The sequence below is a fragment of the Plectropomus leopardus genome, chromosome 5, assembly GCF_026936395.1.
Source record: "Plectropomus leopardus strain MGB_pleo_1.0 chromosome 5, ASM2693639v1, whole genome shotgun sequence".
NCBI classification, from domain to species: Eukaryota; Metazoa; Chordata; class Actinopteri; order Perciformes; family Serranidae; genus Plectropomus; species Plectropomus leopardus.
The window spans coordinates 28,805,638-28,827,260 of record NC_142180.1 but is presented as its reverse complement, the minus strand read 5'-3'; the positions used below and the strand labels follow the sequence as shown (position 1 = coordinate 28,827,260).

The 21,623-nt window shown below is 41.9% G+C and overlaps 1 long non-coding RNA gene across 1 annotated transcript in view; it reads right to left on the bottom strand.

Moving 5' to 3' along the window:
• The window catches only part of LOC148189591 (uncharacterized), a 109,042-nt gene extending 87,620 nt beyond the window's left edge, over positions 1–21,422 (bottom strand). Inside the window, exons 1-2 of the long non-coding RNA XR_015776548.1 lie at positions 21,153–21,422; positions 18,816–18,913 (exon numbers count right to left, since the gene is read on the bottom strand). This is a non-coding gene — a long non-coding RNA (uncharacterized LOC148189591). The remainder of the gene's footprint in view (positions 1–18,815; positions 18,914–21,152) is intronic.
• Positions 21,423–21,623: the final 201 nt, after the last annotated feature.

Below are 21,623 nucleotides of genomic sequence, written 5' to 3'. Positions count from 1 at the left end.
TTTTTAGCTCAGCTAAAGTACATAGATGTGCTGTCACAGATACACAGATACACCACAAGTGTACCTTTCCATTCATAGTTGTGATTTTAGTGTGTACTGTGGGTGGTACAAAAGCAGAACAGCCCTGCTGACAGTCAATCCTGCTCAAGAGTGGATTTAAAGTCAGGGCAATCTGAAAACTATGTGAATATGCAGGCTGTTCTCATGCACAGTTCCAATGTTTCCTATGAAAAGTATTGCACCAAAATTCATGTATATCCCACATATTTAGGGAGGCTGATATCACATGACCAGTGCACACTAGTGAAGGTCTTTGAGGAGGCAGAATCAGGTGTTGGAGGTCACAAAATAGAAGACTTTTTTCCAGGAGATTGGTGTTCAGAACCATGGGAACTTCGAGAGAATTTTTGCATCTTTTTAAGGTACGTCATCACCGTACTTCTTTTCCCAAACCTAACCCATGTAACTTTACTTGCTTAAACCTAACCTCCACAACTAAAGGTTAAGTACTTAACATCGGGGCACCCAGCAGCTCAGCTGGCGGCCCATGTGCAGAAGCTGTGCCCTCACTGCAGCAGCCATAGGTTCAACTCCAACTTGTGGTCCTTTCCTGCAGGTTATCCCCTCTCTCTCCCCTCTCTCTCCCCCTTTCACACTTAAGCTGTCCAATCATAATAGAGGCAAGTTACACAACAATCCTGTTATATGAATGTGCTCCTGTGTTATGTATTTGTGCATCATTAGGTCATTCATTGTTCTTCATATAGGCTGGCTATGCTTTTATTTAAAAAGACAATTATACAGCTTTAATTTGAAGGAGTACATTGATTTTAAGGGACTAAACATTTACTTGGAACAAGCCTTCTCAAATTTAGACTCATTAGTACCCAAAGTTTGAATTTGAACATAAATGTAAAGGCTTCTCTATTTTTATATGTGAAAGAAAGAGTTGGTGTGACAATAAACCAATGAGGTGAGAGTTCAGATATGTGTGTGTGCCTGTGCATTTGTGAGGGGGAGAGAGAGAGGGGTGAGTGTGCGTCCGTGGGACAGGTGACATAGTGTGTGTGTGTGTCCCGGTGATGAAGGGTCAGCTGAGGGTCACAGTGATCCAGTTACGCTCACCTTTTCTCTCCATTGATCCCTCCGATTCCTCTGATACACTGCTGTTTCTATATTGACATCTAACCATACAGACGAATGCTGGAAGGCATACAGTCTTCCAGTGTCTGAGCTCTTTATTGAGCCGTGCGAGAGACGCTAATGACCAAGATGGCTCCCAGCAAGCCTGCGTGCCGTTCTCCTCCACCTATTTTGACCCCTGTTCTCATCTCACGTATGATCGCTCGCAGCCACAATGCCATCAAGGCCTCATGTCTGTCTTTCAGTCTTTTTTATCAATACTCACCTCTGTCCTCCAATTTGTCTTTTCTTCTCACTTCTACTATAGTTTCCATCTCCCTGTCTCTCTGCCCCTCCTCCCTCCTTCCCACTGTCTCCCCGCCCTGCACACCTGCTCAGGGACCCTGCCCTGTGCCTCCCAGCCCAGGCAGGGTGGAGAACAGACGGCCCCTGTGTTTTCTGATAATCATCACATAGCTTGCATGCCTGCACCTCTTCTCCCTCTCTCTCTCTTTCTCTGTTCTCTTTCTCCTCTGTGCCCCGCCTGCCAGCTTACCTCAGCCAAGCCTATAACCCCCACCAAAGCTCCCTCTCTCCCCCTCGCTGCATCTGCCCTGCCATACATCAGCCCTCTGACAGGCTCACTCAGCACCCACAATGCCTCAGTCTCATTCTTTTCACCTTTCGTCATCAGTTTCATCAATTGCAGCTGTCAATTGCAAAACAGACATCTAGTATGAGGTTTCTTTCCAGGAAGTGAGAACAAACAAGCAATGTTCATTTTAGGAGATAGTTCGACACTCTGGGAAGCGCGCTTATTTGCATTCTTGCAGAGAGTTGCATAAGAATATTGTTACCAATTGTATATTTGTCTTCCAAATATAAGATCACAGCCTGCAGCCAGTTAGCTTAGCTTAGCATAAAGGTTGAAACAGTCCAGCCTGGCTTTAGTTCTGTCTAGAGGCAAATTCAAAAAACATGCCGCTCCAACGCATTGTTCTTATATATATAAACAAAAAGTAAAGTACCAGAATTTGCATATAACACATGTAAATATGAGTCAGTTGATGGGGTGCATTGGTCGAGCAAACACAGGACTTTTCCCATGGAGACTGGTGTTCATGTCCAATGTAGTGACGTGAAGACACCCAAACATGATTCTTTTCCTAAACCTAATCTATGTAATGTTACGTAAAGTATGTAACTTAATGATGCCCAACCATTATTCTTTTCCTAAACTCAACCTACATAACTTTACTTTCCTAAAGATAACCTACGTGACCAGCAGACACCCAGCCCGCACTAAACTTATTGTTAAGTACATAACTTGACGATGCCAATTCATTATTCTTTTCCTTAAAATAATCTGCGTAACTTTACTTTCGGAAAACATTACCTTCATAACTTTACATCAAGTACATAATGTGATGACGCCCAACCATCATTCATTCCTAAACCTAACATATGTAACTTTACTTTAAGTACATAATATGACGACATCCCACCATGATTCTTTTCCTTAATCTAATGAATGTAGGTTTTCTTGCCCAACCTACACTATGTAGCTTTACATTAAGTATCCAACTTTATGTTATGTATGTAACTTGACAACAACATTTGTGGGGGACTAATTCATTAGATATCATACACACAACTGTATAGTTATTTTTATGAGATATCATATGAGCCATAGGTATGAGTATACGTTTTTATAAAAACACTCTAATAAAATACATATAAAGAGATATTAGAGGTGCTTATAGTCAAATTTTATACCTCTGGAAACAGCCAGGCTAGTCGTTTCCCCTTGTTTCCAGTATTTATGCTAAGGTAAGCTAACCAGCTGCTGACTGCAGCCTTATATTTAAGAGATAAACATGAGAATAATTGATCTTCTCATGTAACTCTCTGCAAGAAAAGAAAAAAAAGGATCTTTCTTTTTCTCTTTCTTTCTGCATATCACCTAAGCCTCTCCACCTCTTCACCCTAACACTCTTTTCCCGCTCCCCCTCCACCCCTCCCACCATCCCTGTGTCTCGATGCAGGTGTTCCCATTGCCAGGGGTGAAAAGCAAAGAAGCAAAGAGCAGGCAGAGCTCCGCTTCATTCAGCTATTGAGCTAATGGTTCCTCATTCACCACCCACACTGCTTATTAGGCCTGCTCTAAATAACCGAAAAAAGAAACAGAAAAGCGGCAGTCGGTTCCCTCCCAAATGCTATTCACAGATCTCACACTGCGCATTACTTCGACGGCTACATGGGCGAGGATATCAGCTCTCGGTGTCATTATTTGATCAAGTGGTTCTCAGTCATGCAGTGGTCTGTGTAGTTAGTACTTGAGGGAATGAACACCCCTGTGGGCCCCTCTAAGCATCTATTGTGTCTGTGTAAAGAAACCCCTATGGAACAGGGGGCCCCATTGTAGAAGAAATTGTTCATTTATTAATTCATGCTATCAGGTTGCTGGGTTTCATGTTTTACAAAAAGCGCCAGCAATGGGCAGATTGGTTATCAACACCAGCTGTCCAGACTAGACTGGCTAGACTCTCCATCCCCTCCTACTCTGCCTACAGTTCCTGATGCACCATCCTATCTGCGCTCTTATCTGTTTATCTGTCCTATCCTTTTCCAGCCTCCCGACCTCTCCATCCTGTGTACTCTGTGGCATTAAAAGTCTGGATCAGGCAGATGGACAGAGCCTCAGATCAATCAGAGAGATCAATACTTCCAGACGAAAAGGCTGAGACGATCTGTGCAGACTGACAGACATCTGACTGCTCTGATCCGGTAGTTTCCTCTGGTCATGGATCAGCTTAGTTTAGCGTGGTTATGTTTTTATTCCTGTCTGGTCTTGTTCAGGTCTGACATGTTAGGATTTCAGGTTGAAGTGTTACACGGTTTGTGAACAAATGCGGTTTCCAATTCATTAATCAACATTTAAAAAAGACTTTTGAAAGGACAAAGGCACACCATTTCTTGTACATTAAAGGGATAGTTCAGATTGTTTTTCTTAATGATATCTTATAGTCTCATTAAGCCACTTGTTAGCAACTACCTTTTTTTAATACACATAAAAGCTTCAAAGTTCATGAGTGGGTTATTCACTGACAAATTTTATGTCGCAGAACAACACGTAAAAGCCCCTAAACTTGTGTTAACCACATGTACTGCTTTGGATGAGATCAGCAACATATTTTAGCGACCTACAAAAAGTCACACTGAAAATGATCAATATCAGTTAAAGTGTATGCCATATTTTGAATGTTTCCACTGCTGTACCTCAATGTCAGACAGTGATTTTCAACTGGACAATGAAGCGGTTCTAATGCTCTTCAGATCCAGACTCCATTAAGAAAAATAATGATTTAGCATTGCTGAACACAGAAGCTGCTGGTCCACTCTTGCCTTCATCAGTTATTTTGTTTGTGTTATTGTGTGACTTTGGTGTTTTAAAGGGTAAATTTGGATTCACATAAGTCACACAATAACGCAAACTAACCAACTGACCAAAGCAGCAGTAGACCAGAAGCTCTTGTATTCAGGAAGCTAAAATAACTGTTTTTCTCAGTGGAGTCTGGTGGTTTTGAGGAGAGCTTAGATGAGGAACTGAAGCTGTTAAAAGCTTTCCCATCTGAAATCATCATTGGATGTGGGACGTGCTGACTGACATCTTCTGTATATATAACACTGAGGAAGGATAAATACCTTAATCAACTCCATTTTTTTTTAAAAGTTTAAAAAGTTTAACTATCCTTTTACCATTAAAAATTGTGTTGAAATCTTTTCTTTCTTGCTCATAGATTTTCTTCATTTTTGGACAAAGGCCATAAATATATTCTCCATGTGTGTTCTAAACATAGAAATCAGGAACAAAATGATAGACAGCTGCATGGATCAGATGCAACAACAAAAGCACATGTTACATTTTCTCTCTCTTCATTCACAAGTCATTAAGTCAGAAGACAGCTCTGCTAAATGTCAGAAAGCTGCAGGGGGGAAACCACAGAGAGAACCTGGTTTCATTGTTATGCTCTTTGATTATACACAGGTCAAGTGGAAAGTCTATCTTCATCTTCTGAAAATAACCTTTTCCCTCGGAAAAATTGGCATGTACTGCATTTTGTAATTGCCCTGCACTGAAAGAAAGGATTGCAGATGAATGAGGATACAGTCGCCACTTGACATCAGCTCTGATATTCTCATTTTCTCTACCCCCCTGCACACATAGTTCAGACGAGGCTGAACAGAAGAACACGCTGACAAAAAGCAGGCTGAATGTTGGCTCACGTCCTTCCCCACCTGCCTCGCACCCCCACCTATGCAGCACTACTCCGTTCTAGGTCAGTTTTTTTGATGATAGACAGTGACAGAGCCGAGCAGAGCTTCACGGTTCCTGCCTGTCTTCCGGCTGCAGCGTCTGGCGTGTGTTTGATGTAGTCCAGGCTCACCGCCGGCCCCGTCTCTGACTGTTGGCCCATGACACCAAACTCAGACAGAGCTGAAATCTGGAGGGCAGGAAGGAAGGAAGCACACTTCCAAGACAGTTGACTCAGAAAGAAAAACAACAGCCAGTCATCACTCAGTCAGAGCTGATACATTGTGACACAGTTCAGGGGTTCTGGCAGCTTGTTTTCAGTGGAAAGAAGAAGAAGAATAAAGATTAAATGGAAATGAATTGATGCCGTAGCCATTTCCAAATAAAGAAATGATTCCTCCTATTTAAAGAAAACACAGTTTTCAAAACTCTACCGAGACTCGGCATGAATGACGACCCAGAGCTGGGCCAAAGAAACTGGCCCAATTCCGGCTGCTGACACTGCCATCACCGGGCAGATGAAAAAAATGACCTGGCTCAAACTCTGCATGCCAGAAAAAAATAAGTCAGGCCGTGTCTGATTGCCAAACTTGGCTGGGACTCGGCATGAACGACGCCCCAGAATCGGGAAAATAAACTGGCCTGATTCTATCACTAGGTCATGTTGCTTACTTTTATTACAGCAATGTCTAATAAGGTTGAGCAATTCAAACAGTTTTGCATCGTAAAGGCTACCTCCAGACATCGCAGAAAAGTAAGGCTTACAGTATTGATTTAATCTACTGATACGATGACGATCATCATTGCCTTTTTTTAGAAATAAGACAGCAGAGGCAACTGAATTATCCAAGAGCATTATCTTGTCATGATCTGGAGCATGGAGGAATAAGAATATTACTGAAAATGTCATAGCTTTACATTTCCTTGGAGTAATAATATTTTTTTTAAGTGAGTAACAAGAAATTGGTATAAAGAGGTGTGTTAATGCTTGCCTGGGGCTTGAGAATCAACATATCTACTATTGGTTATGGTTTCCAGGCTATATATGCTTGACAAAGCCAGCCAGTGGCTAGATGTAGCTTCATATCTACCATAAAGACATGAGAATTAGATCAATCTTCTCATCCATGTCTTGGCAAGAAAGCAAAATGGAAGTACATTCAAACATCATCCTGTCATCATATCTGCTACCGAATATTGGCAAAAATGAGGTGAAATCACAAAATTATTAATGAGAATGTAATAGCCAGTGGCGTAGTGGTAGTTGATGAGGTGGCCATACTATGAGGTAGATTGGTTAGTGAAGAGTAAGGGGCTCTCTTTTTGGCTGATGGGCGGGCATACTGTTAACAGCCAGAAGAGGTGGGTATAAGCTAGCTTTTAGGTATTTTCACAAGTATTTACTGTACCTTTTATGTTACTTTATACTCGTACTGGGGAAATATTCATTTTTTTATTGCACTACATATATTCGCCAGCTACAATCACCATAGGTACTATTCAGATCAAAGTTTGACATGTGTACTAAATGTCTCAATCTCTCAATAGAATACCATCAATTTCTAAGGAAATGGTAAAACCCAAAATAGTATACGATACAGTGCAGTGCTGTAAAGGAAAGCGGAAACCCATCATATATACGTTAACCCACACTTCCTGACTATGACCTCTGTTATTTAAAATGGACGTGTGTCTACATTAAGATTTGTGTTAGTGATATTTTCCGCAGCTGCTAAATTTACTCCAAAAAAATGTGTTATTGTGTAAGGGCCTTGGCAAAAGACAAACTGCAGACTCAAAGGGACGTGTAAATACACTGTCTGCATGCACGTTTGTATTCTTAGAGCATTTAAATTTCCCCCTGGGCAACTCTAAAACTGTCATGTGAAGAGGGTTTGGCTGAAGGTCATGATGTGAGTCACAAAGCTGAGCGGGCTCGTGTTTCCTGCCAGGGGAGTCGGAGAGTGTTTCATGCTTCCTTGCTGGGACAGGAAGTAGAGGGGTAAACAGAGGGAATCCCACACGCTGACGAGGAAACTCCACAGTGCCGTCCTACTCTCACCCCGCGGGGACTCTCTCCCCCCCACACACACAAGCTGAGACATACATGCATGGAGGCACTGCTACCCACTTAAGTCCACATGTGCATGCACACAGTCCCTCATGTCCTCAGCTTGAGATGTCTATGAAGCGTCTGGCTGAGATAAGAATTTAAATCACATTTCTTCTCTAAAGATTTTTGCTTTGTTCCATTCAGTAACTTCTGCGGATATCCACTTTTCGAGCTTTGTTTTAGAATGCACAGCATGAAGCGTGGTAATTCATGTGTGTGCTTGTTGTGATGGCTTATGTCTCGCTGACAATACTGGGCACAAGAAAAAAAGAGCTGCAACAAGGGAGGGAAAAAGAGCAACTCCGATCTGCTTTGAACATGATCACCATCGTGATGCAATAACGTGCAACGTGCCCTTTCTAAATTTTCAAAGGAATTAGCCTAGTTTGTGAAATGTCATAGCCATTGCTCACCTTGGCGTAGCGCTTTCTCCCCTGTTAGCATGTGACCTTATTTCTCTTATCTGTGGCAGCCATGCAGGACCTCCGCTCATCTGTTTGTGTGTCAGTCATTTGAGGTGCACCAAAATATGTAAGGTACAATTTGGGTCTGGGGCTTTTCGATGCTGACACACATGTATGTGTGTCAGACGTGTGGTTGCCGTTTTTTTTGTTTGACAACAGTGTAATACCACGATCCGCCTAATGGGAAAGTGATCCGGAGCCTCCTGAATATTTGATGTTAATGTAATAGGAAAGTCATAAAAGCTTTTCAGATCTCAATTTATCCAGTCAAAGTCATTGATTTAACCTGCAAATTTATAGACAGGCCCTTCCTGTTCTCACCACAGTGGATGTTATGCCCGTAAATCGCATGTCCAAATCACAATGAGGAATTTTTTTTCTTCCACATTTATATTCCAGGGGGCTTAACTATCTCATTTGAATTATTTACTTGTGGGTTTGATGGAGAGACTGGGGAGCAACTATTGATCTGAGAGATTTAGAGCCTGTTGGCTAAGCTAAATGGCAGCATGTGCTGGTTAGCGGAAGCGTTGGGGGGTCTGGTTATCTCGTCTTCATAAATATATGCAAAGCAGAGTTATATAAAGAGGTTGAACAGAGGCTAAATCCATCTGTTTTCCATTTAAGTCATTTCTCAAAATATACTTTCACCAAAGGCCAAGAAAACTGGACTAATTCAACCAAACATTTCACGCTGACAAATGTTCATAAAAGATGTCTCTTGAGCATTGACAACGCTGTCACAACACATTTGAGGTTGTATTTTTTCAAGCCAAGCAGCACCTTCATCAGAAGCGCAATCCTACTTTACAGAATTAGGTGTTGTGGTGAAGATCTTGAGCAGCAGATGTAAAGGAGGGTCGCCTCTAAAGGCCTAAGGCCAACGACCCTAATACTGGCTCAGACTGCCACACTTCTGTGATGATGATGATGATCCAAGGAATCGTGCATGTGGGTCAATGAGTGCCTGCCAGGGCTGCGCCAAGGGTAGGGAGGGGGCCATGACGGAGCACAGGGATCAATACATAATATCTTACAAATTGAATTCGACCTGGATCGACCCAGAGGGCGTGTGTGACCGGCTGAGAACTGTGGACGAGTGCACAGTAAATCCTACTGATCAGTGCTGAGGGTACAGAGCAGAGGGTGGGAGGAGGGTGGGGCGTCGTCTCACAGGGGTGTCTGCTCAGGGGGAAGGAGGCGTGAAGAGTCGAGGTTTAGAGGGCTGATGGAGGGGAGTGAATGGAGTGAGGGGAAGAGATGGAGGTAGTATCGGTTTATCACCTCCAGTCAGGGGGTCACTCACTTCTGGCTGTCATTATCTTCAAGAGGCTTCAACCCCAATCTGTCTCTTTAATGGTGGGCTTGTTTGGACACAGTCAATTTTATAGTCTCATCTGGGCTCTTCAGATGTCTATTTGCGTCTGTGTGTGTCCGTGGATGTGTGTTCAAACACGATGGAGCAATAATTTGTATTTAAAACTACCTTTAGAAAATTCTGACATTTTGGAAAATGGGTTTGTTTGCATTCTGATGGGGAGTTAGATGAGAGGCTTGATACCACTTTCATGTCTCTGTATTAAACATATGGGCACTGAAATGTATCCATTGGTCAATGTTGGGCCTTTGTGTGCATCTGTCACCCTTGTTTTTGCAGTGTGTCCTACAACGTTGGCTCTTTTCAGCTGTTTTTTGACCACTTTGAATCTGCATCTGATCCAGCGGAGCCCAGCAGAGCCCGTCTTTGAGAGAAATCACTTTATTTGGTGGTTCAACACACAAGAAGACAAAGTGAAGTGAGGAAAGCAAAACGACAACTTAAGCCATGAGAGTGAGTGAGCTAAAAAAAAGTTGTTATTTTAGGTAATAATTTGTGTTATTGTTTACTATCACACCATAAATATATATTTTTCTTTCAGTATTGGGATGTTTTAACCAGCTAACCAGTCACTTAAATCCTTTACCCTCTAAGATCTGGTTTCCCTTTTTAAATGACGAACATATACTTAAGCTGCTTGCTGCTATGAAGAGCTATTTCCTCTCATGCAGGCGCAGAGCGAACGTCCCAGTTGGCCGATTGCTGTAATCATTGCGATGTGTTGAACTGCAACTCTTTGGCTGAGATACAGGAGACATTAAACAAATCAACCATACAAATATGAGAGTGGTATCAATCTTCTCTTACTAACTAACTAACTAACTAACTAACTCTCCCCTAAAAAGCAAATAAGCACAATCCTCAAAATGCATCACTACTGTTTCAATGAAGACAGTGTAAACAGTGCAATGCCCATGTGTGTGATATAGTTTGATGAAACATAAATTTGATATGTTTTTATTCCATGAACATCAATTTAAAAAACACTATCATAAAAAAAGATATTTTGTCCTTTGCAATAATGTGTAATTTACACTTATAATGGTTAAAAGAACCCTTTTGCAGCAGAAACACCTTTTTTTCTGAAACACTATCGAAAGTGGTTTTCAAAGGCACAAACAACCTGGGTTTCATGCTATTATTCAGCAAATTATCATTTTTTTTCTCAAAACAAAAACAAGCTCGAGGCACACACTGATCCCTCACTTTCGTTTTTGTAAACAGCAGTTGGTTTTCAGAGAAACCAAAGGGAAAGTCAGAGCCATAAAAGGTAATGCACCTACATGATGTCTGCAGTGTCACACACATTGTCTGACTGCTCACGAGCAAAGGCCGGGGTCAAAGTGAAAAACAATCTGTGCAGCGGAAAAGCTCTCGGTCAATTCCAACCCAGAAGGCCCTTTTGGTATCGCCTCGGCTCCGGTGACACGGGGGCTGATGTGTGGGTGTCGTTTACATGGGAGGCTCTGCATACGGCCGGCCTGCTGGAGCTGAGGGCACATTTATTTGAATCTGTCTAATTGACATGTTGGGATCGATGGGGGAACAGAAAGCCTCTCTACAGAGTCCGCCAATACATAGCCGGTCCCCTGGGCCCCCACACGCTGGGGCCCACCACCCTATCAGTCACAACCATAGCACTGAACTAAAAGACACCTCACCCCCCTCTCACCTCACTTAAACACACACCCAGATGGAAAACACACACACATGGACTGGAGAAACAGACACCAAACGAGAGCAGCAGACACACATATACACACAGATAATCAAACACACAAAATCCCTATTGATCATCGCCCCCCTGTTGTACCAGAGGCCCCACACTGTTTTGGAGGAGGAAGGGAGGGAGGGCAGCCTAGCAGGGGGGTCCCGGATGATCCACTGATCCCACCATGGACAATTGGATCACACTCAGTGGTATCTACTGGAGGGCTGGTGATGTGTCACTCACCACTCTTTTGTTACTGGACAGCCCGACACATGAAGTCCATCAATAATGGAGGGTAAAAAATGCCAGTGGCTACAATTTATATTCATTTCTGAAAACATATTATGATGATGATTATTTATTATTATTTACTGCTTTTATAATTATATTTAGGCAACTAAAAGCTCTTGGATAAGATTAGGAAAAGATATGATAATGTATAAATACTTACATTTGCATCCTATATACATGTTGTTGTTTTCTTTAGTAGTTAAGCTACAAAAGACCATGTTTAAAGGGTAACATCAGTGTTTTTCAACCTGGACACTAATTAACCCATGTTTATGTGTCTAAGTCACTAATGGGAACAACATTTTTTTTAACCTGGTCCAGTATTGAGATAGGGAACTGCAGCCACCAGCTGGGAAAAATGCTACAATATGACCTCTCTGGGTATTTGTGCACCGTTAATTTACGTCTACTAAAAGATGCTCCTTACTGTTAATTTAAGTGTCTGACATCATTTGTTGTGAAAGGACCCCTACAGAGACAGACCTTTTTGTTAAAGAATAAGATCCTTTTTAAGTAGAAACAGCCCCAAATTGCTATCGGCAAAACCACCAGACTCCATTTAAATAAACAGTAATTTTGGCGTATATAGAGAGCCAGCATATTTTTACATTTAACTGGGTGAATTAAGAGTTTATGTAAACAAAACCAGAGGTGATAGTTGGACTGATGGTGAGGCAAACCAAGATGGTTTTTGTGAGTTTTATCTTGTTTGTCAACTCTGAATAAAGTGTGTTTTATGATGATAAATTTGCTGTTTATTTACATGGAGTGTGATGGGTGTGGCAATAACAATTTCTGGGCCGTTCCTAATTAGACAAAAAAGATCTTATTCTTTAACAAAAATGTCTCCATAAAGTTTCCATAATGTCACCAGACTCTTAGAATAATAATATAATAATAACAATAATAATTTGGCCCTTTTAGTGAAAAAAAGAAGCACTTTTAGTTGATGTAAACTGAAGGAGCACGGAGGTTACACCGCAGCCTTTTTTGTCACTGCCAGCTGCAGCGCTCTCACTCAGCACTGGACCAGTTTCAAAAACTGTTGTCTCCACTGGTCACTTGGACACAAAATCATACAAAAACAGACACACAGAAAAATTATAATCACTATCATTTTTAAAACCATTATTTAATTGAAACAGTTTTCTAGGCTCAACTTTCACTCCGATCTACTCCTTTTGACCTCAGTATAAGACATACATCATATTTCCTCGATGAAAAAAACACTGCCATTGAATGCAATCTAAACAGCTATTACATTCCCTCCTAAAACATATTTTGTCAAAAGGAAATGAGCAGCACATAATTGTATTTTATAGGAGATATGGCTGCTGATACACTGAATTGAACCACTGAGTAGCGACAACATTACCTGTCCTTGAATTTGTTGATGCATTTTACTGCTCAGTGAGCTTCTTAGCTATTATTGTGAATAATAACTTTGCTACTTTAAGAAGTTTTGACAAATGGTATATTTTCTCATTATATACATTCATCTAACCACATTAAAAAAACATCACATTTAATTTGTATGTATTTGTTTAACAGGAACTTCTAAAGTTATTCCCATTCCAATCCCCAGAAACAGTACTGACCGCATTGTCCTCAGTGAACGCTTCAACCCTCACTCATATTTGGTCTACTGACCCTAACATTTATGTGTACAGGTAAAGCCTGTGCACTACGGATGTCAACAATTAATCGATTAATCGCTGAGAATATTTTTCAACCACCACTGATTTCAATTCAACTTTATTATGTGTTCCAGAGGGCAATTTGTATTGCAGCAAGTGCAAAAAACAGGAAAAACTATTGGTTCATTTTGCTTCTCTTCTGCAAGCTAACAGTGTTGCTCATTCGGCAATTACTGCTAGTAACACAGTCCCGAACCAACAAAGTTGCTGTAAAAACATTGTGCTCAACCATGATATATGTCACAGTATTAAACGTCAAACGTCACGCCTCTTGTTTACGCTACGCCAGCTTGTACATGTATATACATCTGTATATGGGGCGCTGCTCTATCCACTGAGCCACCAGGCGCCCCATTTTGTGTTTTTATTCAATTTGATTAACAATTACCAAGACTGACATCCCTAATACATGCACATACATATACAACATGACTGTTCCATGCTTATGTAGTACTGTCTTTTGACAAAAACTGACCTAACAGATTGAGTCAAATGGTTCCAACAAAAGCACGATTTGGCAACGCAACTGCTGACATCCCAGAATCCTCCTCACTGCCGCAGACACAGATGTTTCAACGTATGGCTCTTCTGAGAGATTTACTTTCATAAATCATAACCACTGACAGACATGGAATAACAATCCTGCATTTCCACCAGTGTGTGTGTGTGTGTGTGTGTGTGTGTGTGTGTGTGTGTGTGTGTGTGTGTGTGTGTGTGTGTGTGTGTGTGCGTGAACAAAGGGCTAATGAGTGGAAGACCATTTCTGAGGAGCTTAAAACCCACGAGGCTGCAGCACCTGTCCCTCGCCTTTCAGAGTATTGTAGGAAAAGAGGGATGTTGGGGTGAGCCATGGGGGGGGGGGGTCAAATCTGTCTGGATGATTATAGGGCCAAAAAAATCTGTCTCTCCGAAGGTGTGTGTGTGTGTAACTAGAGCCAAGCTGCCCATCATGCAAACCACGCAGGGTCGGGGGGGGTGGTTGTTGGTGGACTCGGGGTTTACCCTCCCCTAGCTGCATGCATACACACCTCCTCTTAAGCCCCCTATCCTCTTGCACGTGCCTTATTCACTACAAGCACCCGCCTACCACCAACACACACAGACACACACTTGTACCCCCTACCCTTCCCCCATTTAAAAGAGGTTTGTTGTCTATGGATTTAGCCTTGAGGGCCAAATGAAATCTGACCCCCTTTTCTTTAAAACCTCAATTCTAACATACAGCAGCAGCATTAAGAAGCAACAGCTAATTACAAAGGATAACGCCGCGGCTAATGAGAGGGGGACTGTTGTTGAAGACGGAGCTGGATAAATCTGTATGGATGCAGAGTTTTTTAATTAGGCGGCGAGGGGGTGAAAGGCGAGGGGAAGATCAGCCAGGCCACGAGGGAGACGTTTTCTTGGCCCAGGACACTTTACTCTCTGACTGACTACAGATCACCTGCTTGGGTTGTGGGTGAAAATTTCCCTGCTTTGTCGACTTTCTGTATTGAATTCTGTGTTTTATATTTGCAACAAAAAGGAGTGTTCACCCTAAATGGGTCAGTAGAGTGACTAATAGGGGCAAAGCATATTTAGCGAAGGGAGGAAAGGCTGCTTTCTAGGTAACATTTGCTATAAATAATTTGGAAAAATCTTTCCTGCAGGAATAGTTAAAGGCGGTGGTTCCCAAATGGTGGGTTGTGGTCCGAAATGTGGGTCCTGGGTCCATTCTGAATGGATTTCAAGTGATTCATAAAAGTGTCAAGTTGTAAAAATGAATGAAAATTTCCGCTATAGAGCTTTTATTTTGAAGTGCTGTTTCTGTATATTCTTGCAATATGTTTTATTTCAGTGTGTTCTAAGCCAACATGGTGCTCACATTTTGTGAAATATAATTAAATATGTAGTAATTTATCTGATATGTGGACTAATGTCTACAAATGATACTAGAGCCTGTGGCTTGACCAGTTGGGAACCACTGATTAAAGGGATACGTCGCTGATTTTCAACCAGCTTTGTATCAGAACAATATTGGTAGCATCATGTGTAGATGAACTGTGGTAAACTTCCCTGTATCAAACCAGTGCCAAGATATCCCTTCTACCTCCAGCGAAACTCTGCGGTTTTAAGAATATGACGCTCTCTATACCGTTTCCTGCACAGTGTAAACGGTAAAACTAAGCAGCGCTGATCAAATATAAACCAAGATTCTGTTACTGGAGAGATCCGGCCAGCCACCACTGTTTCACACATACGATTTCATATTACTTCATCCAGCAGCTGCAGTGTGTATTAGTCTGGTGCAGCACTGTGCAACCTAGTTGCTGTAGGTTTTCAACCCAGTAAAATCATCGATTTTAAAAGTATTTGTGTCTTTCTACTGCATAGACATCCTAGTATTATTAAAATGCCATCTCCCCAGCAGTGAAATACCTCTTTAAAGGAATAAGTTAACTGCTTCAGCCCTGAAGGCATCAAGGACTATGACATACTCTATTTGAGCCATGACCTAAAAATTTGACAGCATGAGATGCATGCTTCTGGCATTTTTTTCCCATCCCTAATACATGCATGCATGCCCACAGTCCTCCTCCATTTCCCAGTTTGCACCGTCTCCAACACCCTTCCAGCTGGTGGTGATAATTGCTTTGTTCCGTCGTCTTTCGTCCTCTGAAGCCACACGACATAATTTCACAAAATGATCTGATCGCTCCAGCATTCTCTCTCATCATTTCGGTAAAGTCCTGTTGGCATCACACTGGTTTGTGTTCTCAGCCAGAACTGAGAAGCACAGATTTACTAAACCAGTGGTTGTGTAAACAATAAAACTGCACTCGTTTCACACGCCACTAAGCTGTAAAAGCAACACTGCGAGAGTTTAGGAATGTGTTGCGAGCATATTGCTAATTTGGCATTAACACAGAGGAACATTTGCATATTCATCAGTCACACTTTTCATAATACGCTATTATTACTGTTAATGCTGTCAGTGCTCCTTTTAAATCATTGTCCTTGATAGTGGTGAACATATGGGGATTTTCCAGTGCAATGATTTTCTTGAATGCTGTCAAAATACTTCTCTCGTCATTTTTCTGTAAGCACTCAAAACTTCCCTGTATCTTTGTTTGCGCTGCGTGTGCTCTGCAGCTGCTGCCTTTTAGTCGTAGCGTACTAGAAGTGACGTCAAGACAGTGAGAAAGGCGAGTCTCTCTCTCTCTCCCTCGCTGCTTCGGGTTTCAGTTAGTTACCATGGCAGCAGCTGCCACTTCCTGCCAGAGTGGGTCTTCCTGTGTTCATTCATTTTTGTGTGTGCACGCTCCAGAGGAGTTACGAAGGGCTGTGTTTACATTACCATATATGGGGTTTTATGAACAATGGGCACAGGGCTTCCCCCAAAGTCAGATAAACACCATTAACAGTATCCACGCAAGGTCGGTACACACACACACACACACACACACACACACAGACACAGACACAGACACACACACACACACACACACACACACACACACACACACACACACACACACACAGCTCTGTGCTCCTTATCAGGTATTCATAACTTCACCCATTTGCACACAATTATCTCCACTTATAGTTAAATGGAATGTAAATGTGTGTGCTACTTGACATGGGATTTTAAGGGAATGTGGAACAAAGGATAAAGCAGAGAGCAGGTTATGTTGGAGTCTGCTATTTTGATCTTAATGTTAATTATGTTTGGGGTATGAAAACCGCACTATAAAGCATGAGAGCAACCTATTTTTGTTGCTAAGATCAACAAACAACCATTATCAGAGCTGTTTCTTTCTGTCCCTTTGCAGTTGAGTGTGCCTCTTTATTGGAGGAGGTTTGAGATTCACAATTTCTCAGTGGAAACTATGTTCAACCCACGCACACAGCCGGTGTTTCCTCATTACGTGCTCAACAAGAAAGAGGGGGAGAGACTGAGAGAGCCCTAAGACTTACAAGCGAGCGGGAGAGATGGGTGTCAAGTAGGGATGTCCTATTCAATTTTTTTTTTTTTTTTTTTCCCCCAATCCGAGTCATTTAATCTTAAATCCCAATCCAATACTTTTGTTTTCCCCGAGATAATACAGCTGCAAAGTGCACCCTTTAAAAAGGCTTCTTTAAAGTTATTTTAAAGAATTATTACTATCGTTATTACTTAATTATTTATTTATTTTACAAAATAAAGTATAAAATGACAAACCCTCCCTTTGATCTTGTTGGCCTCTCGCTGTCTCCAGGGAATGTCTCTGTCCCTTTAAGAGTCCAGTGTTTGTTGCTTCGCAGCAGCCTGTGTCTCAGTAACCTGAATGAACTGTATTCTGATAAGTGTTTAATGTTGTCATCTGCATATCTTTTAGGCGGATTACCCTTCATAAATAAATAAGTTAGGTTGGCTTTTTGCTCGTGGAGCTTGTGTACTTGCAGTGGCAGGTGTTGAGTGAGGCTGAAGTATACTCAGCACCGCTGCTTGTGACTCCTCAAAGCAGACTCTCTGACTGAGCTAAAATGAAACAATTGCTCATAACTTTGGTAAATAATGTAAATAAACAGTCTCATTCTGAGTTTTCGTTTATGGTGCGTGGTGTTTCGCTGCAGGTGGGGCTCAGCCGCTTCTCCTAAGTTCAGCAGAGTGGAGAGACAGACAGCTTAGTGGAGCTGAGGTGATGAAGGCCGTGCTCCGCATTGTTCTGCATGACAGTAAAAACATCTGTGTGCCAGCTGACATAAAACAAAAGATCAGATGCTCTATAAGCTAAACATTCCCGATCTGGATCAGTCAAAAAAAGCCTTGATTGGACCCCGATACGGTGTTTGAGATCGGATCGGGACATCCCTACTGTCAAAGAATGCTATTTTGTGTTTAGGAGCGGCGACTTTGGCTCCCTCAAAAGGATCTCTGTTCCCAAACACTGACTACTGTCCCACATACTTTGGGCTGATTAGCAGGATCCCTGCCCTGCCTGGCGTCTCCGAGGGAGGGGCAGACAAGATCAGCTCGGCCCAGCTCCTGGCTGGGGAAAGGCCAGCTCGTTTGCATTCAGCGCGCGAGGCTGCGTGCCTGCGTGTCTGTATCCATGACCTCAGCTGTTTCAGCACACAGTAAAGCCTCTCCATAACTCAAAGCGCCACATTCACTTATGAGGCGGGCAAAGGGTGGATGGACAGGATGAAGGGAAGCTGAATAAGTGGGGCGAGAGGGATGGAGGAGGTGAGCGGGGATGGCAGGGAGGATTGCTATCTCTCCCTCCTGCCCTCGCGCCCTGCATGCTCCGGCTGCAGTGAATACCTGTTGGAGGGCATCCAAACCGCTGGCCTGCCCTTTTCATCGAGTGCTTAGGACGAGGAATCACATCATTTGTACAAGGAGCATGGTCAGCACGGAGCGGCAACACTACACCTCTCACAATTAACTCTGACACAGGCCTAATTAGGCAACAAGCCTGAGTATCTACTGTAGGTGAGGCTCTGGAGACTCTAAACGGTGCCATGTTATAGATGAGACCAGGTTTGTACTTTAACATTGGACTGTCCTCACCAGTTCACCAACGACATCTGTGTGCTATCAAACCAGGCTGTACTGTACAATAATATAATACATATTGGACAGGGCTGATGATTGTATTGTCAGGACTTTTTTGCACAATGTGTCATGAGCTTCATAGGCAGTCAGGGGGAGATTAAAGGGACAGTTTGCCCCAAAATCGAAAAAAATATTCCTCCTCTTACCTGTAGAGCTATGTATCAGTCTAGATCAGGGGTCCACAACCTGCTGCTCCAGAAACACATGCAGCTCTTCAGCTCATCTCCAGAGGCTCCCCGTGGCTCTGACAAATAAAAAAAATCATATTGAAATGAATCCCAGTTTGTTCGTTTTTTTTTAACATTTCAATTTTCTTTTATCATTGTTGTAGAACTAAATAAATTCTTGCGTTATCAAATTGTAAAAATTTGGGATGAATATTGGATTCTTTGCAGATATCCAATATGCCAATATATAACAACGCATTTGGCCTATAACCAATACCACTATCAATATATCCACTTTTTCCCCATCAAATTTTAGTGATCATCAGGTCTCTTCTGTATTAGAATTACCATTATATTATGAATACTCTTATTGTGACGGCCCACCAGCAGATTTAGACAGAAAACACAATGCTTTTCACTGTATATAATATTCATTCATTGCGCAAAACAAGAAAAAGGATGTTGCAGAAGATTTTCATGCATCCCCAATAAAAATGCCTAGCCTATGCATCAAATTTAAAAAAAAAAACAAAAAAAAAAACACATTTATCTCAACTGAAATGTGCACCATACGTCTAAGGCCTGGCACTGTTTCCTCTAAATTTTGTCAAACCTCGACAGCGGTGACTGGTCGTGAGATTTCCAAGCTAGGCTAGCTACAGAATCCAAAACTAAAAAAGGAAAAGTCTCAGAGGAAGATTTGAGAGTTTAAGAGTGGCTTAAAGGCTCTTTAGATTGTAAAGGTTGTCTTTTTTCAAATATAATTTTCTTTTGGTGCTTTGAGCACCACAAGCCAAGTGCCATCTAGTTCTATTATCTTGGAGAGAGGGCAGACATCTCTGCAGCCAATATCTCCAACACTTAGCAACTCACATCAAAACAATATAGACTGATAAATAGCACTGCGGGTAAGAGGAAAAAAAATATGATTTTGAAAAAAATAAGTCTATTCCTTCAATACCGTTCACACTGCAATCATTTCCATACAAAGTTTCAAGGTTATAAAACACACCACATGCCAGCGTTCAAAGATTGTGAATTCATGATATGGCAGCTCTGTAAATCAGGGGACTGTGTTCGTACGTGAGATGAGGAGAGAGACGCGCAAAGAGCAAGAGAGAGAACAAGGATGAGGTAAAGGAAGCTCAGCCAATTTCACCCCCACAGCTGCTAAAGGTCACTGGAGCAACTGCTGAAAGGTACCTGATCTTCTTCTCAGAGGAAAGAGAGAAAGAGGGAGGGAGGGAGAGAGAGGTGGAAGACACCAACAAAAAGAGCATTTGACATTATGACAGTTGCCAGAAGCCTCCCAAGTTCTAAATCTGTGAGTTACAGCAACACTCAAAGTGCAGCGGCCCAGCGCACAGCGACAGAAGAAAGTCTGAGAGCACCCCTACAATATTACAGTAATATAATATATATAATAATCATAATACATTATGATTTACAATTGTAATGATTTGCAAAAAGACAAATGTTAGTAACCTGTTATTTGCAGACCAGTCTACATTTTAATTTGTTACATACATATTACATTTGTTTACATAACATAACACCTTAAAATTGAAAAACTAAACATCAGCGTCCATTAGTAGCCGTTCTAGAACTTTTGGTGATATCGTATCATCAAAAGGTCACAATAATTAACTTTGAGGCACAAGCTTAATAATGTTTGAAATAATAATAAAGAGAATAAAATTTGGCACTTAAAAAATGACCGTCACTATCTTTAACAGCATAGAAAACCCTCTAAATCTAAAATACTTTTTGCACATTTCCTCTACTTTCTTAGGCTACAAAAGTGACATATTTTGCTAAAAAATGTTTGCACCTATGCAGTACCTTTAATAATATAAATAATAATAATAAACCTCCACTTTAGTAACAATTATGACAATAATGTGCTGTAATAAAAACGAGTGGATTACACTGATTAAATGCAGTCTTTATGCACTGTGAAGAGGGAAAACCGAGATATTGGCAGTTTGCGATGAATGACAGGTTATTTCTTCATGCAAAACAGGTTTGGGATTTAAAATTCAATCAAGCTGCTTTACTTTAGGAGTTGAGTGACCCTTTAGGACAATGCAGTGCACACAGAAAGTTAAGCCAACACAAGGGTTAAACAGCCTCGCAGCAGTGTGCACAGTTTGGACAGGTGAAAGGTGTTTCGCTTCCCTCCGTGCCACAGAGCTCTGCGCTCATCCGCCGGCGAGGTCCCCGTCATTCGGTGACCTTCAGCGGGCGTGTTACAAGGGGAGCCCCGGGGCGAACAGGCCGGAGGGAGGCTAACGTTAATGCTAATGTCAGAGTTACCTTGTGCCGGTCCGCTCCGTGAAGCAGGTCCGCTGACGTCTTGTGTTTAGCTAGCTTGATTTTTGCAGTCGACGCACAAACATTTAACATTTTCCGTTTAAACTTTGGACACTTTTTGTCATTTTCACACTCCTGTCTCTTCTCTTTGCCTTTGGCTGTCTCCTCCGTGGGTTTTATTCCCTCTTCTGTCATTTTGTAATCCGCGCCATCACTTCACGTCGCCCACCTTCCTCTTCACGTCACCTGTCCGCAGCGCGAGCGCATTGTGTCACAGTAATAATAACCCGTGCGAAACACAGTGCGCTGTGTTTAATTTTATAGATTAAATGCAGATAATTTGCATCTGTGATTGAAAATATGTTTGGCTGCCTTTTTATCTTTGTTTGTTAACAGGAAGCTAGCTGTAGTCTGAGAAAACAATCATTGTAAGGTGGAATATTTTCTGCATGTTTAGGGACTGTACTTTATTTG